The sequence below is a fragment of the Marmota flaviventris genome, chromosome 3 (assembly GCF_047511675.1).
Source record: "Marmota flaviventris isolate mMarFla1 chromosome 3, mMarFla1.hap1, whole genome shotgun sequence".
Lineage (NCBI taxonomy): Eukaryota > Metazoa > Chordata > Mammalia > Rodentia > Sciuridae > Marmota > Marmota flaviventris.
In genome coordinates, this window is record NC_092500.1 from 61291093 (window position 1) to 61303194 (window position 12102).

At 36.7% G+C, this 12102-nt stretch overlaps 1 pseudogene; it reads right to left on the reverse strand.

The window, feature by feature from the left end:
• Nucleotides 1-4253: 4253 nt before the first annotated feature.
• Nucleotides 4254-5213, reverse strand: LOC114087869 (olfactory receptor 6C6-like; annotated as a pseudogene).
• Nucleotides 5214-12102: the final 6889 nt, after the last annotated feature.

A 12102-nucleotide genomic window follows, 5' to 3' on the forward strand; every position in this document is an offset into this window, starting at 1 on the left:
AGTGTCACTACACAGAATATTACATATGTCTATATAGAGTTTATGATGCCATAGAGCACAGAAAAGAAGCACCAAATCCACTTGGTCCTAATGTTATAGGAAGGCCATGAGTATTGATACTGCCAGTTATCAATGATGAGTTCTGCTTCCTCACCTGTTGAAGTTTGAACATTGGAGAAGCATGCCAAGGCAATCATATAAAGCATGGTTTGTTTAATTTGGGTAACATAGACTTCTCCTGGGATGGAGAAGGGGGCCATAGCTGATATCCTGGTATCCCCAGATGCAAGGTGTTCTGCCCTTTTTATATGTACTAGGCTTCCTTTGTTCTCCAGCTCTCTTCCTCTTATCTTCCTCCTTGATGCATACCTAACTAGGCCCAGGAAATGCTTGGTGGGAGGGCCAAAAGGTGGGAATCAGGTGGGTTGAAGAGGGAAGGGCAAGATGGAGCAGCCAAGGACACATTAACAACCTTATGGCTCCCTTTAGGGCAGGGCAATTCCTGGGACAGGTTGCCCTGGGAACAGGCTGGAGCAGAGGCAAATTCTTGATGAGGGTGGAGGAAGGGCTCTGAAGGAATTAACATTTCATCCTTCAGTGGACAGTCTCCAACTTCCCAGACTCACTCAAAATTGGTCTCCTTGATCTGACCCTACTCAATTTACCTATCTATACTGACTTCCTGTCTAATTCTGGCTCCAGTATCACAGGAAGAAGTGGGTCTCTTTTTTCCTGTGTCCTAATCAAGCAAGATTAGTGATGGCCTGATCCCTCTCTCTAAAAGAGATGGACACATAAAAGTTTTTTTTATACATTATTTTTTAGTTGTAGGTAGACACAATACCTTTATTTTATTTTAATGTGGTGCTGAGGATCAAACCCAGTGCCTCACACATGCTAGGAGAGTGCTCTTCCTCTGAGCTGCAACCTGAGCTCCACATAAATGTTTTATTGAAAGCAAAAGTACATTCAGTGTAGGCACTGAATGGTCTATTTCCAGAGAGAGAACATTCCCTGTGTTCCCTGGGAGTCCTGTCCATATATTCCTTTAGTTCCTGTTGGTGTCAGGCATGCAGACTAATTGAGAACAGCCATGGTGGTATGTTGACAGTGCCCTTTTGAAGTGCTCAATTTGCATGTGGATATTTACCAATTGGTTTATGTTTTTAAGTCCTGAATTCCCTGTGGTAAGCATGGGGGGGGGGGCGAGTTTCATTTTCCTGCCCTTGTAGGTTTTGAGTCCCCCTTTTGATTGGATCGAGACAGCCTGTTCTCTAGAGAAAGCTGACTGCAAATACTGTCTACCAGAGAAAGCTGATTTTATCTCTTTCTGTGACTGTGTCCCTGTGACCTCCTATTATTCCTGCTTATCCTTATTTATCCTATCCATCACTAACAATGCCCTACTTGACTAGAGAGGATCTTTAACTTTCTAAAAGTTGAAATTTAATTCCTTATGGTTAGTGAACTTTGGCTTCTTTAAGTAAAGAGTAAGAAGAAGAAAATTTACTGGGAAAAAAAAAAACGAAAAGAAAAACCCTTGACCCTCTAAATACTTAGAATTCTGTACATATATTTTAGTATCCAAATATATTTCTTGTGCTATGCATTTTATTTTATAGACCTCACTCCACTGTCAATGAAACTATATTTATTCAATTTCCAGGAGCATGTCTATTTTGTCTAGTACAGTACAAGTTCTTAGATAACTGGTGAAGTAATAAATGAAAGAATGAATGAGCATAGTCCCCCCGCCCCGCCCCACCCAGGGATTGTAATTGAATGACTGAGAAGTATTTGTCCTAGAAGAGCTTGGAGTAGAGATATTGTTCTACAGGGATATATAGAGATCATAAAACATAGACTGTTTTAGATTGGCAAAATTAAATTGCTTTAATAGTAATATATTTTCTTACATAGGTTGTTCTTTTTTCCTGATTATTCACTACATCAGAAATTATCTACTTTGCCCTATAAAACCATGCTTACCAACCAGGACATCAACATTAGTAGATTTCATGGACTTAAGCATTCATAATGGACAGGAACTTCAAACAGCCCTATATTATGGGAGGAAATTGAGTAAGAAGATGAAAAATACTTCTCATCCCTCCCCACCTTTCCACAATACTGATATCGCTCTTTTTTTTCAGGTAGGGGGGAGTAATGAGATTGAACTCAGGGGCACTTGACCACTAAACCACATCCCCATCCCTATTTTGTATTTTATTTAGAGTCTCACTGAGCTGCTTAGTTCCTTGCTTTTGCTGAGACTAGTGTTGAACTCAAGATTCTCCTGCATCAGCCTCCTGAACCACTGGGATTACAGGCATGTGCCACTCTTTGAGCAGAGCCAATGACAGAAACAGTGCTTTTCACTCTCTGATACCATGCTTTAGTCATTATATCTTCATTGAATTATAGGATGCTGAGTCAACATCACACATGACTTTCCTAATTGTTCACTAACAGTAGAGGACCAACTAAGAAGCCATTTCCCAGAGTTTCCTTCTCAGAATGGGAAATTAAAACCATGAAAGGACATTGTGCAAAAATTGGATGTGGGAAGAGAAGCAAAGGTTATTATTCTCCAGAGGTGTTGTAGTCAGGCTGCTGAGTTAACATGACATCCAGAGTATCTTCTCATTAAATATTTTAGAATTACCTACTTTGCTGCTAAGGTTTTCATAATCACTCTCCCAGAAATTACTAAATTTCATTGCTGTTTTCCACTCACATTTTCTACACCTTTTCTGCATGGCTCCAACCTGAAATTTTCAGTATTAATTTCCTCGACATTTTGTCATCAACACTCACACTTTGGCTTTTGGCTCCCTCAGGTCTTCAAAAGCAAGATGAATCTTGGAGTCTACTGAATTATAAAAACAAATAACTCAAGTATAGTTTTAGCTAAAGGGGGTCATAAGGAGAGCAACAAAATGCGGAATGTATTTCTCTACATGTATCTTTCTTTTTTTTTCCTTAAGGGATAATTTCTTAAGCTTCTCTGTCTGGAAGCTGGGAATTGAGGAATAAAATCAGCAAGACATGAAGAGATAGTCCATTCCTATTAATTCCCCTTTGACAGATTTTATTTCAAAACGACATATGAAAGGATAATTTTCAGGGATTGACATTCAATTTATTCACTTTTCACACCAAAAAAAAAAAGATTCAGTTTTGTAGAGAGATTCCTCAGAAAGTAAATATCACAGTATTGGAGTAAGGGAGGAAAAACTATCAAAAGGACAGGAGACATGCTGCTAAATCACAACAGCATAAAGAAGAAGCTGTGGATGCATGCAATAACATGGGTGAACTTTGCTATGTTGAACAAAAGAAGTCAGACATGTAATTAAAACAGGGTAGTTTCTTTCATATAAAATTTCAGAACAGGTATGACAGGCATTCAGAACAGTTACTAAAGATCATCATTGTATACTCTGATTCAATGGCAGATGGAAATGTTTTTATACACATGCTTAAAATATATAAATATTTCTCCAAACCAACATAAAAAATTATATATAATGAATTGTAGGTTGACTTTCTTTCATGGGTTAGTATCATCTTTGTGTTCAGAGACTATGAAGTAAGCCTGGTGTTCAATTATTTTTACTCCAAATGACATCTATTTATGTTTACAAATAACTTAATTGTAATTATTATGATTCCAAAGGAGAAACTTTTTCAATGAAATATCCATCTTTTTCATGTGTTATAGCTCTCATTGCAACATCCTTGAATTTTTATTTTCCTTATTCATCTTTCAAGATTCATTGTAAGTGATGATTTTTCTTGGAAATTTATTTGAACTTTGAAATTACTTAAATTTACTATTTTTCTATCACAACATCAATCACATTACATAATAAATCATCATGTTTTGTGTATTTGTCAATTTTAGTAATGCAAAATACTTAAGATTATATGTAATGCTTATCAATTAACACATGGATCAAATATTTAATTAAGTATGTCTCACAAGTTTCCTTTGCAAAAAGCATTGGGTATATAAAACTATCCTTTATGAGAATAGATAATTCTATTTAAATATAGAATTTGATATTCTGATCGAAGAAAGCAGTTCATTCCTACAGATTAAGAAGTTCCACTCAGAAAGAAGAGCAGAGACACATAAGGACATAATAAGCCTAAAAAGATGTAAATATTCAAGGGAAGAAATGGCACACATTCAAACTAATGTAATAGATAACCATACTGAATTTTCTCATTGATGTTCCAACAGAATGTTATTTATGTCTAAACTCTGCCTTGTTGTTTTTAAAAGAACAAAACCTTTGGAGCATATGCTTGAGAGCTTCTTTCACCTGCTGGTTCCTCAGGGTGTAAATGAAAGGATTGAGTAAAGGGGCAACAGAGGTATTGAGCACAGCTACACTTTTAGTTAAAGTCACCCTTTCTTTTGCTGATGGCTTCATATACATAAAGATACAGCTCCATTAAGTAATAGAAACAACTACCATGTGTGAGGAGCAGGTGGAAAAGGCTTTCATTCTTTGTTGAACAGAAGGGAATTTGAGAATGCTTTTGATGATGAATGTGTAGGAGAGGACCACTAATAACAATGTGAGGGCAAGCGTCAACACAGCTAAGACAAAGGCCATCAATTCTATTAAATGTGTGTCTGTACAAGAGATCTGCAGGATGGGGGAAATGTCACACAGAAAGTGATCAATCACTTTGGAAGCACAGAAATGCAGTTTGAGTCCCAGGAGCAAAGGGGGGAAGATGATTAAGAATGAAGCTGTCCAGGAGCTGAGCACCAGTTGGTAGCATACCCTGCCATTCATAATGACTGGGTAATACAGAGGTTTGCAGATGGCAACATAGCGGTCATAGGACATGACAGCCAGGAGGTAAGACTCTGTAATCCCTAGTATGAAAAAAAAGAATAATTTAGTTGCACAACCACTGTAGGAAATTGTTCTGTTTCCAGTGAGAATGCTTATCAGGAACCGTGGAATGCAGACTGTTGTGATGGAAATTTCCAAGAAGGAAAAAATTCTGAGGAAGAAATACCTTGGAGTCTTGAGGTGGGAATCCAGCAGGGTGAGGATGATGATGATCAAGTTTCCCATCAGGCTCAAGATATAATTGAAAAATAGAAACAGGAAAATCACAATTTGTAGCACAAGATCATCTGTCAGTCCAAGTAAAATGAACTCTATCTCCACAGATTGATTCTTCATTTCTCTTTTGTCCTATCAAATTTATAGAAAATAAAATCTAATATCACAAGTAAGAAGTTAGTTCTTCCTTTTCAGCTATGTAAAACTCCATGTTCAAAAATTTACCAATTCACAAATATTTCTCAAATCAGCTTAGATTTCATCACAAGGAACATAATCCCCACTTCATTCATCATCTTTATGAGAACACTGAGAGATCCTTCCCTTATCCAGAGCTGAGTGTGACATACTCACCAGTTTATAGGACATTTAATAGTCACTTGAAATGTATCTCCTCAATTTGATACATGTTAATCTATGATTCATCTTTCAAACACTTTTATCAAAATATGCTGTTCAAATATTTGATTTTTTTTTTTTTTTGGTCCTGGGGATTGAACTGAGAGGTACTTAACCACAGAGCCACATTCCCAGCACACCCCACACACACTTTATTTATTTAGAGACACAGTCTCTTTGAGTTGCTTAGGGACTCACTAAGTTGGTGAGGCTAGTTTTGAACTCAGAATCCTCCTGGCTCAGCCCCCTACCAGCTGCTAGAATTATAGGCATTCACCACAATGCCCAGCTTGTGTGATCAGTATCATTCAAGTGACACAATGATTATATGAAATAGTTTTCTTGCAAGTAGCCAAAATAACTAGAATTTAGGGATACATATTGTAAGAGTAAAAGAAATTGAAGTTAAAGTGTAAAAGACCGGGCATTGTAAAGTTCCTAAGCTGCAAGGCCTGAGTTAAAATGTAAAGGACTAGGTATTGTTAAGTTCCTATGCTACATGCAAAACCTGAAATTCCTGTAGCTGTTAAGACAATACTCGAACTGCCCAGTAAATATTTCCCCTGACTGCTTGGTTGTTTAATAACTTAAGGGCTCTGTGTGGTCTTGCATGTAGGCATTGCAGGGCCTAAACCAATCAGTTTGAATGTGTACCCCGCTTTAGAACTGACCTATCACCCCTGCCCGACCTGTTCCTGCCAATGTATGTACTAATCAAGTCTAAGAATTGTTGTTTGACTTTCCCGCGGTGTATAATGATTTGTTAAAGGAGACTGTGATGTATGTAAAGTTCCCGCCCTCCCCCAAAAGTGTACTTAAGCATTGCACAACCCCTGCTCTGGGCTCTGGGCTGCTCTCATTTCTTGGGTGGGCACGGAGCCCTAGCATGCTAGATCAATAAATCCCCTTCTGCCAATTGCATGAGTGGTCACTTGGTGGTCTCTCCCTCCGACGCTTTGCCGGACCCTTACAATATAATAGTATAGGAAATTTCTAAGAAAGAAAAAAATATATAAGAATCCAGTGAATATACAGCAGGGTGAGTGAGGGGATGATCAGATCAAAGCAGTGCTTAACGAATATTTGTGAAGCTGGAACATAAATAACACAACATTCAAATGTGGATCATTTGAATTCACCAAGATAAACACTATCACTACTGTATGGTTTCCCATTACCATGTTGTGTCTTTTATCAGGTCTGAATAGTGAGGGTAGAGGGAAAGCTCTATCTAATAACAGTGATAGCTAGTACTCAAGTTATGGTTAGCAAAATTATGTTTCAGGTAGAGTTATGCAATGCTCATTTATGAATTGCAGGTAGTATGCTGGTAGATAACAATATAATGTTTTTCTTCTAGTTATAGCTTTAAAAACAAATAGATCCAGTGATGTGAAATGGACATTAAAGGTTTATTGAAGCAGATAAATATAAAAATGTGTTTGTGGTATGTCATTAGAAGGGAAATAGATCATGAGAAGAAAAGAAGGGTTATAGAAACCTAAAGACAAAGGTCACTTTGTAAAAGTTAGATGAATGATTTTAAGGAAAAAAAAAATGGATCAATAAAATTCAGAAAGATAATTATATATAGAAGTAATAAGGGAAGAATTTTTAAAACATAGTATGCTTATATTATTAAAGCATACCTCTTTGCTTATTCCCTAATGTGTAGACTGCAATCATGAGTATACTTTAAGTCAGAATGATCTAGAGAGGGAAAAATATGTGATAAATTTCAAAATTACACTGGGTTGTTGGACTGGTTTTCAGATAAATTTTGGATAGCATGTACAGCCTTCTCAACATAATGATATTGAAATGTCAGGCAAACAAGCAACTATGTTAATAACTATAACTTTGGGCCTATTGAGAACTATATATGCAACAATTACTATTCTCAATGCTCTGCATTTTTTCTGTAGAACAAAAGAGATTAAACATTAAAAACTGTGACCAGGTTTACATTCGAGCAAGGGGTCAGATTAATAGAGATTATTTTCAGAAGTTATAGCTTTAAAATTCCACAGTTGTCTAAAAGTTTTACTCTCAAGTTTTCATATAAGTTTTAGCTAGAAGATAAATTATGGAATACTCATCCTAAAAATAATTATTGATACCCCTATGGGGAAAAAAAAATCTAAACAAAAAATGAGAGGTCTTCCCAGTGTTCTCTACAGGAATTTAAAGAAGGAGACATCTGAGTGTTTGGCTCTTATATGGGCCTTAGAAGGAGATGAAAAGATGAGACAAGTTATGTTAGGCAGATGCAACAGGTTAAAAGCCAAAGAAAAGCAATGGCTCCAACATACTTCGGTTGAAAAGAGTATTTAGAGTTCCCTTATTTAATCGTCTTGATAAAAGTATAAACCATTGGAAAGAGCAGTGATCCATGTCCAGAGTTCCTTATCACAATCAGATGATTGTGAAATTATATATTACAAAATTATCTCATTTATACAATGATCCCAATGAGAACACTGATATAAATGTTCAATTATATAATAAACTAGAATTTCCTCATATCAAATTGTTGATTTGTCCTGATTCAACAATCACACATACAATGTACCTTTACAACATATGCTATGAGGGAAAATAATATAAGTTCATGTTAACACAGACCAATAAATGCAATTATATGCAGTTTTGTTGACAATAGTGAATAACACATAAAAATTAAAATTTAAAAGGCTTGCCAGTTTTAAATCATTATTTATCTTATCTATGATATTTCACCAATATTTACAAGTTAAAGTATAGTTAGTAGTTGTTAGAGTCTGTAAACAAGTCAGGATGGTGCCTGGCATTTTGCCAGAGAAATGTTAGGGTCTGTAAACAAGTCAGGATGGCGCCTGGCAAAATGCCAGAGGGAGTGGTTTGTGAAGTAACACCAGGGAGCCATTAAGTGTGGAGATTCCTTATTGGTTGACTAATGTATCTAGTTTATGCTAATTAGATAAGCTGTGTGGAATGTATAAATACTGCTCCTGTCCTGCAATAAAGGGCTCCTACTCCTGCTGTATCAACGTACACAAGTTGTTCGTCACCCCCCAGTTATTTTGCTGCAGCAGGACTGCGGCAGATGGTGGCCCGATATGGGGAGCCCCGGGACACTCGGGGGTAAGTGACGAAAAAAAGCTGCCCATCCCTAGATAGGATGGGAGCAAATCTGCTCGTCCCTAGATAGGGCGAGAGGAAAAATGGCCATTTTGAGAAAATGGAGAAGATTGATTCAGTATGTTTGTGTCTTGTTTTGTCTTGAAATGTTGTATTGTCTTTGTGATGAAAACATGGAAGGGGTGAGAAGTAAATTGATAAGGGAAAGAGGCACCCCAGTGGAACCAAGAGTAGTTAGGGCACGTGTTGATGGAAGCCCAGGAACTCTAGTCAGAAAGAAAAAGAAAGTTCAGAAGAAGAAGGATTATCAGCAAAAAAGTTGCAGCAAAAGGCTATCACTAAATACTTTTCGTTACTGGAGGGTGTGTGAATTGGTGCGGCGGCTGCCATGAGCGCGAGCAGGTCATGGTGCAGCAAGGACTTTCCAAGCTGCGGCAACAGGCTCTTCCCCGTCCCCCGCCCAGAGAGCGGGACGCCATTGCGAGGGCCTAAATCCAGACCTGACCCAGAGGCACAGTCTCGCAGGCTCTTGCTCCCTGTGCCCAATGGCAGTTTGAGTCCAGGACACTCCCCAGGGCCATCTGGGGCTGCCCGGGACACTACAGCCAGCAGAAGTCGCTACCGGCGTCCCTGATGTTTGGTCATTTTCAATGCCTAACTAAGCTACAATGGTTCTCCCACACCTGGAAGCTAAAGGCTTATTTCAAATGTAAAAAACCTTGAGATAATGTACTAAATTGTTCAGAAGGTTGTTTTCTTAGTGCCTGCTAGAATACTACAGGATTTTCTTTAGCCATCCGGAGTTCCTGCCTTCTTCCCAGTGTCGGTGAGGATGAGGATGGAAGAATTTCCAGTGTTGCTGAGAACCAGATGAAACTTCAGATCAAGCTAGCTGCCCGCAGAACTTCCCTGGACTGTGAACTTCCCTGGACTGTGATTTACTTGGACTGTGAGTTATTCTATTGAGACACTGCTTTACCTGGACTGAGACAACAAACTGTAATCTACAACAAATTGTAACTCAGTAACTCGGTATCTTTGCTAATGGTGTCATTGCTGGTATAATTTTTCCACGGGCTTCTTACATGGAGCCATCAATTGGCTTGGTTTTGTGGCATTTTGTATCCTCCCCTTCTGCTTGTAGCAGATTATTTATGGTGTTTGTGTAAAAACCACTATGGTCGTTATTTAAATTAAACAAAAGGGGGAAATGTTAGAGTCTGTAAACAAGTCAGGATGGTGCCTGGCATTTTGCCAGAAAAATGTTAGGGTCTGTAAACAACTCAGGATGGTGCCTGGCAAAATGCCAGAGGGAGTGGTTTGTGAAGTAACACCAGGGAGCCATTAAGTGTGGAGATTCCTTATTGGTTGACTGATGTATCTAGTTTATGCTAATTAGATAAGCTGTGTGGAATGTATAAATACTGCTCCTGTCCTGCAATAAATGGCTTCCACTCCTGCTGTATCAATCTACACAAGTTGTTCATCGTCACCCCCCGGTTATATTGCTGCAGCCGTACTCTGGCAGTAGTTAAAACACTAACTGTTTAATAGTTTAATACATATTATTGTATACAATTATCTGGGCCAACCCACTGTAGTTCCATACTTAACTCAGCATCTTGGTGAGCAGAGAACACTGATGATCAGATTTTCTCCCTAAGCACTTGAATCTACATGAAACATATGATTGATTTAAAAGTTATTTTAGAAAGAATATTTTTGATTCATGTACTACATGTTTTCAGGAAATTTATCAAATTACCTTCTTTCCTAAAGTTTGCTATAACCCACTTATCTGACCCTTGCTAAATGTGATATGCAATGAAATATGAAAATTAACCATCTCTCAATACCATGAAGGATTTATGTCTTCTTACAGGAAAACATCTAACAAGAATAAAGAACTCTCAAGGTAATTGAGATCCCAAAACACCATTTCCTAAGGGATTGCCAATTTTTGAATTACAGAAGTGTTTTCTACACACACACACACACACACACACACGTACACACACACGTTTATGTGTTCTAACTTTGCTTCCAGGAATTCTGTGTATGTTGCTCTCCTAGTTCATTGCCTAGTACTCGCCCATTCCCAGATACATAGTTTAAGATTTAGAAACAGAGAGAAAGAAAAATATTTTTAAGTTGATGTGAAAACTGAGAATATAAAATGAAAAAAATATAGTCTCTGTAAACTAACTAACTTCAAGCTAAATTTTATATACTACAGATACCTTGTTTCCTTTTGTTTTATTCACTAAATAACAATATCCTGTCAAACACACCATGTCTTCTCTTGGAGATATTTCAAAATTGTTATGACTGCATCATCCTTCTTTATAAAGATCTGTCATAATATATTTAATTGCTCTTATTATTAGCTAATAGTTTGTTTCCAATATTGTCAATTAGAGTGCACCAATGAATATAATCATGCACATGCATTTTTATAATTTTTGTAATAAAAAAGAAATTATATAATATTGGAGGTCATAATGTTAAACCTTTAGTATAAATTCCTAAAATTGGGATTTCTGAGTCAAAAGTAAATTCCATTCACTTTCAGTTAGCAATGTTAAATCATTTTCTACACACCGTATTTCCACTCCAATTAACAGTCTATTATTAGTGTTCTTGTTTCTCAATAAACTTAACATCAGAAGAGGTTTTTATCATTATAAAGTATTGGCAATCTTACAGGTTGGACATGGTAACAGAAAATTATTTTACTTTGCATTTCTCTAATTATATGTGTGATTGAATATCATTTCACAAGTCAAACAGCCATTTCCTATATAATTGTGAATTGTTTATATACATCTTTTGCTAATTTTCTCTACCAAGTTTTTATTTTCTTACACCCTTTTAGAGTTATTTATATATCATTAATATCATCTTTGCATCTTTGAAATGTTGCAAATATTTCCTCCTAGTTTGAATGTGATTTGAATCTGTTTATGAGATTGTGTCCATGTGCTTGTACTAAAAAAGAATAACAAAAAAACCCACTTTATTTTAGCTTCATTAAATGTGTTGATCATTTTTATTGTGCTTGTATTTATTTGATTAACAGGTAAAAACCCTTTTCTTATATCAAAGATAAAAAGAAATTCACCATATTAACTGTTTCCTATGTTGAATAGCTTTTTGTTTAATATAATTCCATTAATTTGTTTTTGCTTTTGTATCCTATGCTATTGGTGTCTTGTCCAAAGATGCTTGCCCATTCCAATGACTTAAAGATTTCCCCTATATTTTCTTCTAGTTGTTTTCTAATTTCATGTTTCACATTTAAGTCTTTCTTTCTCTTTGACTTAGTTTTTAGGATTGATAAGAGATGGGAATTTAGCATTATTCCTCAGCATTTGTATATTGAATTTTACCAGCATTGTTTATTGAAAAGGGTATCTTTTCTCCAATGCATGTTCTTAGCATCTTTGTCATAAATCAGTGGCTGTAGGTGTGTGGGTTGCTTTACTCGGCT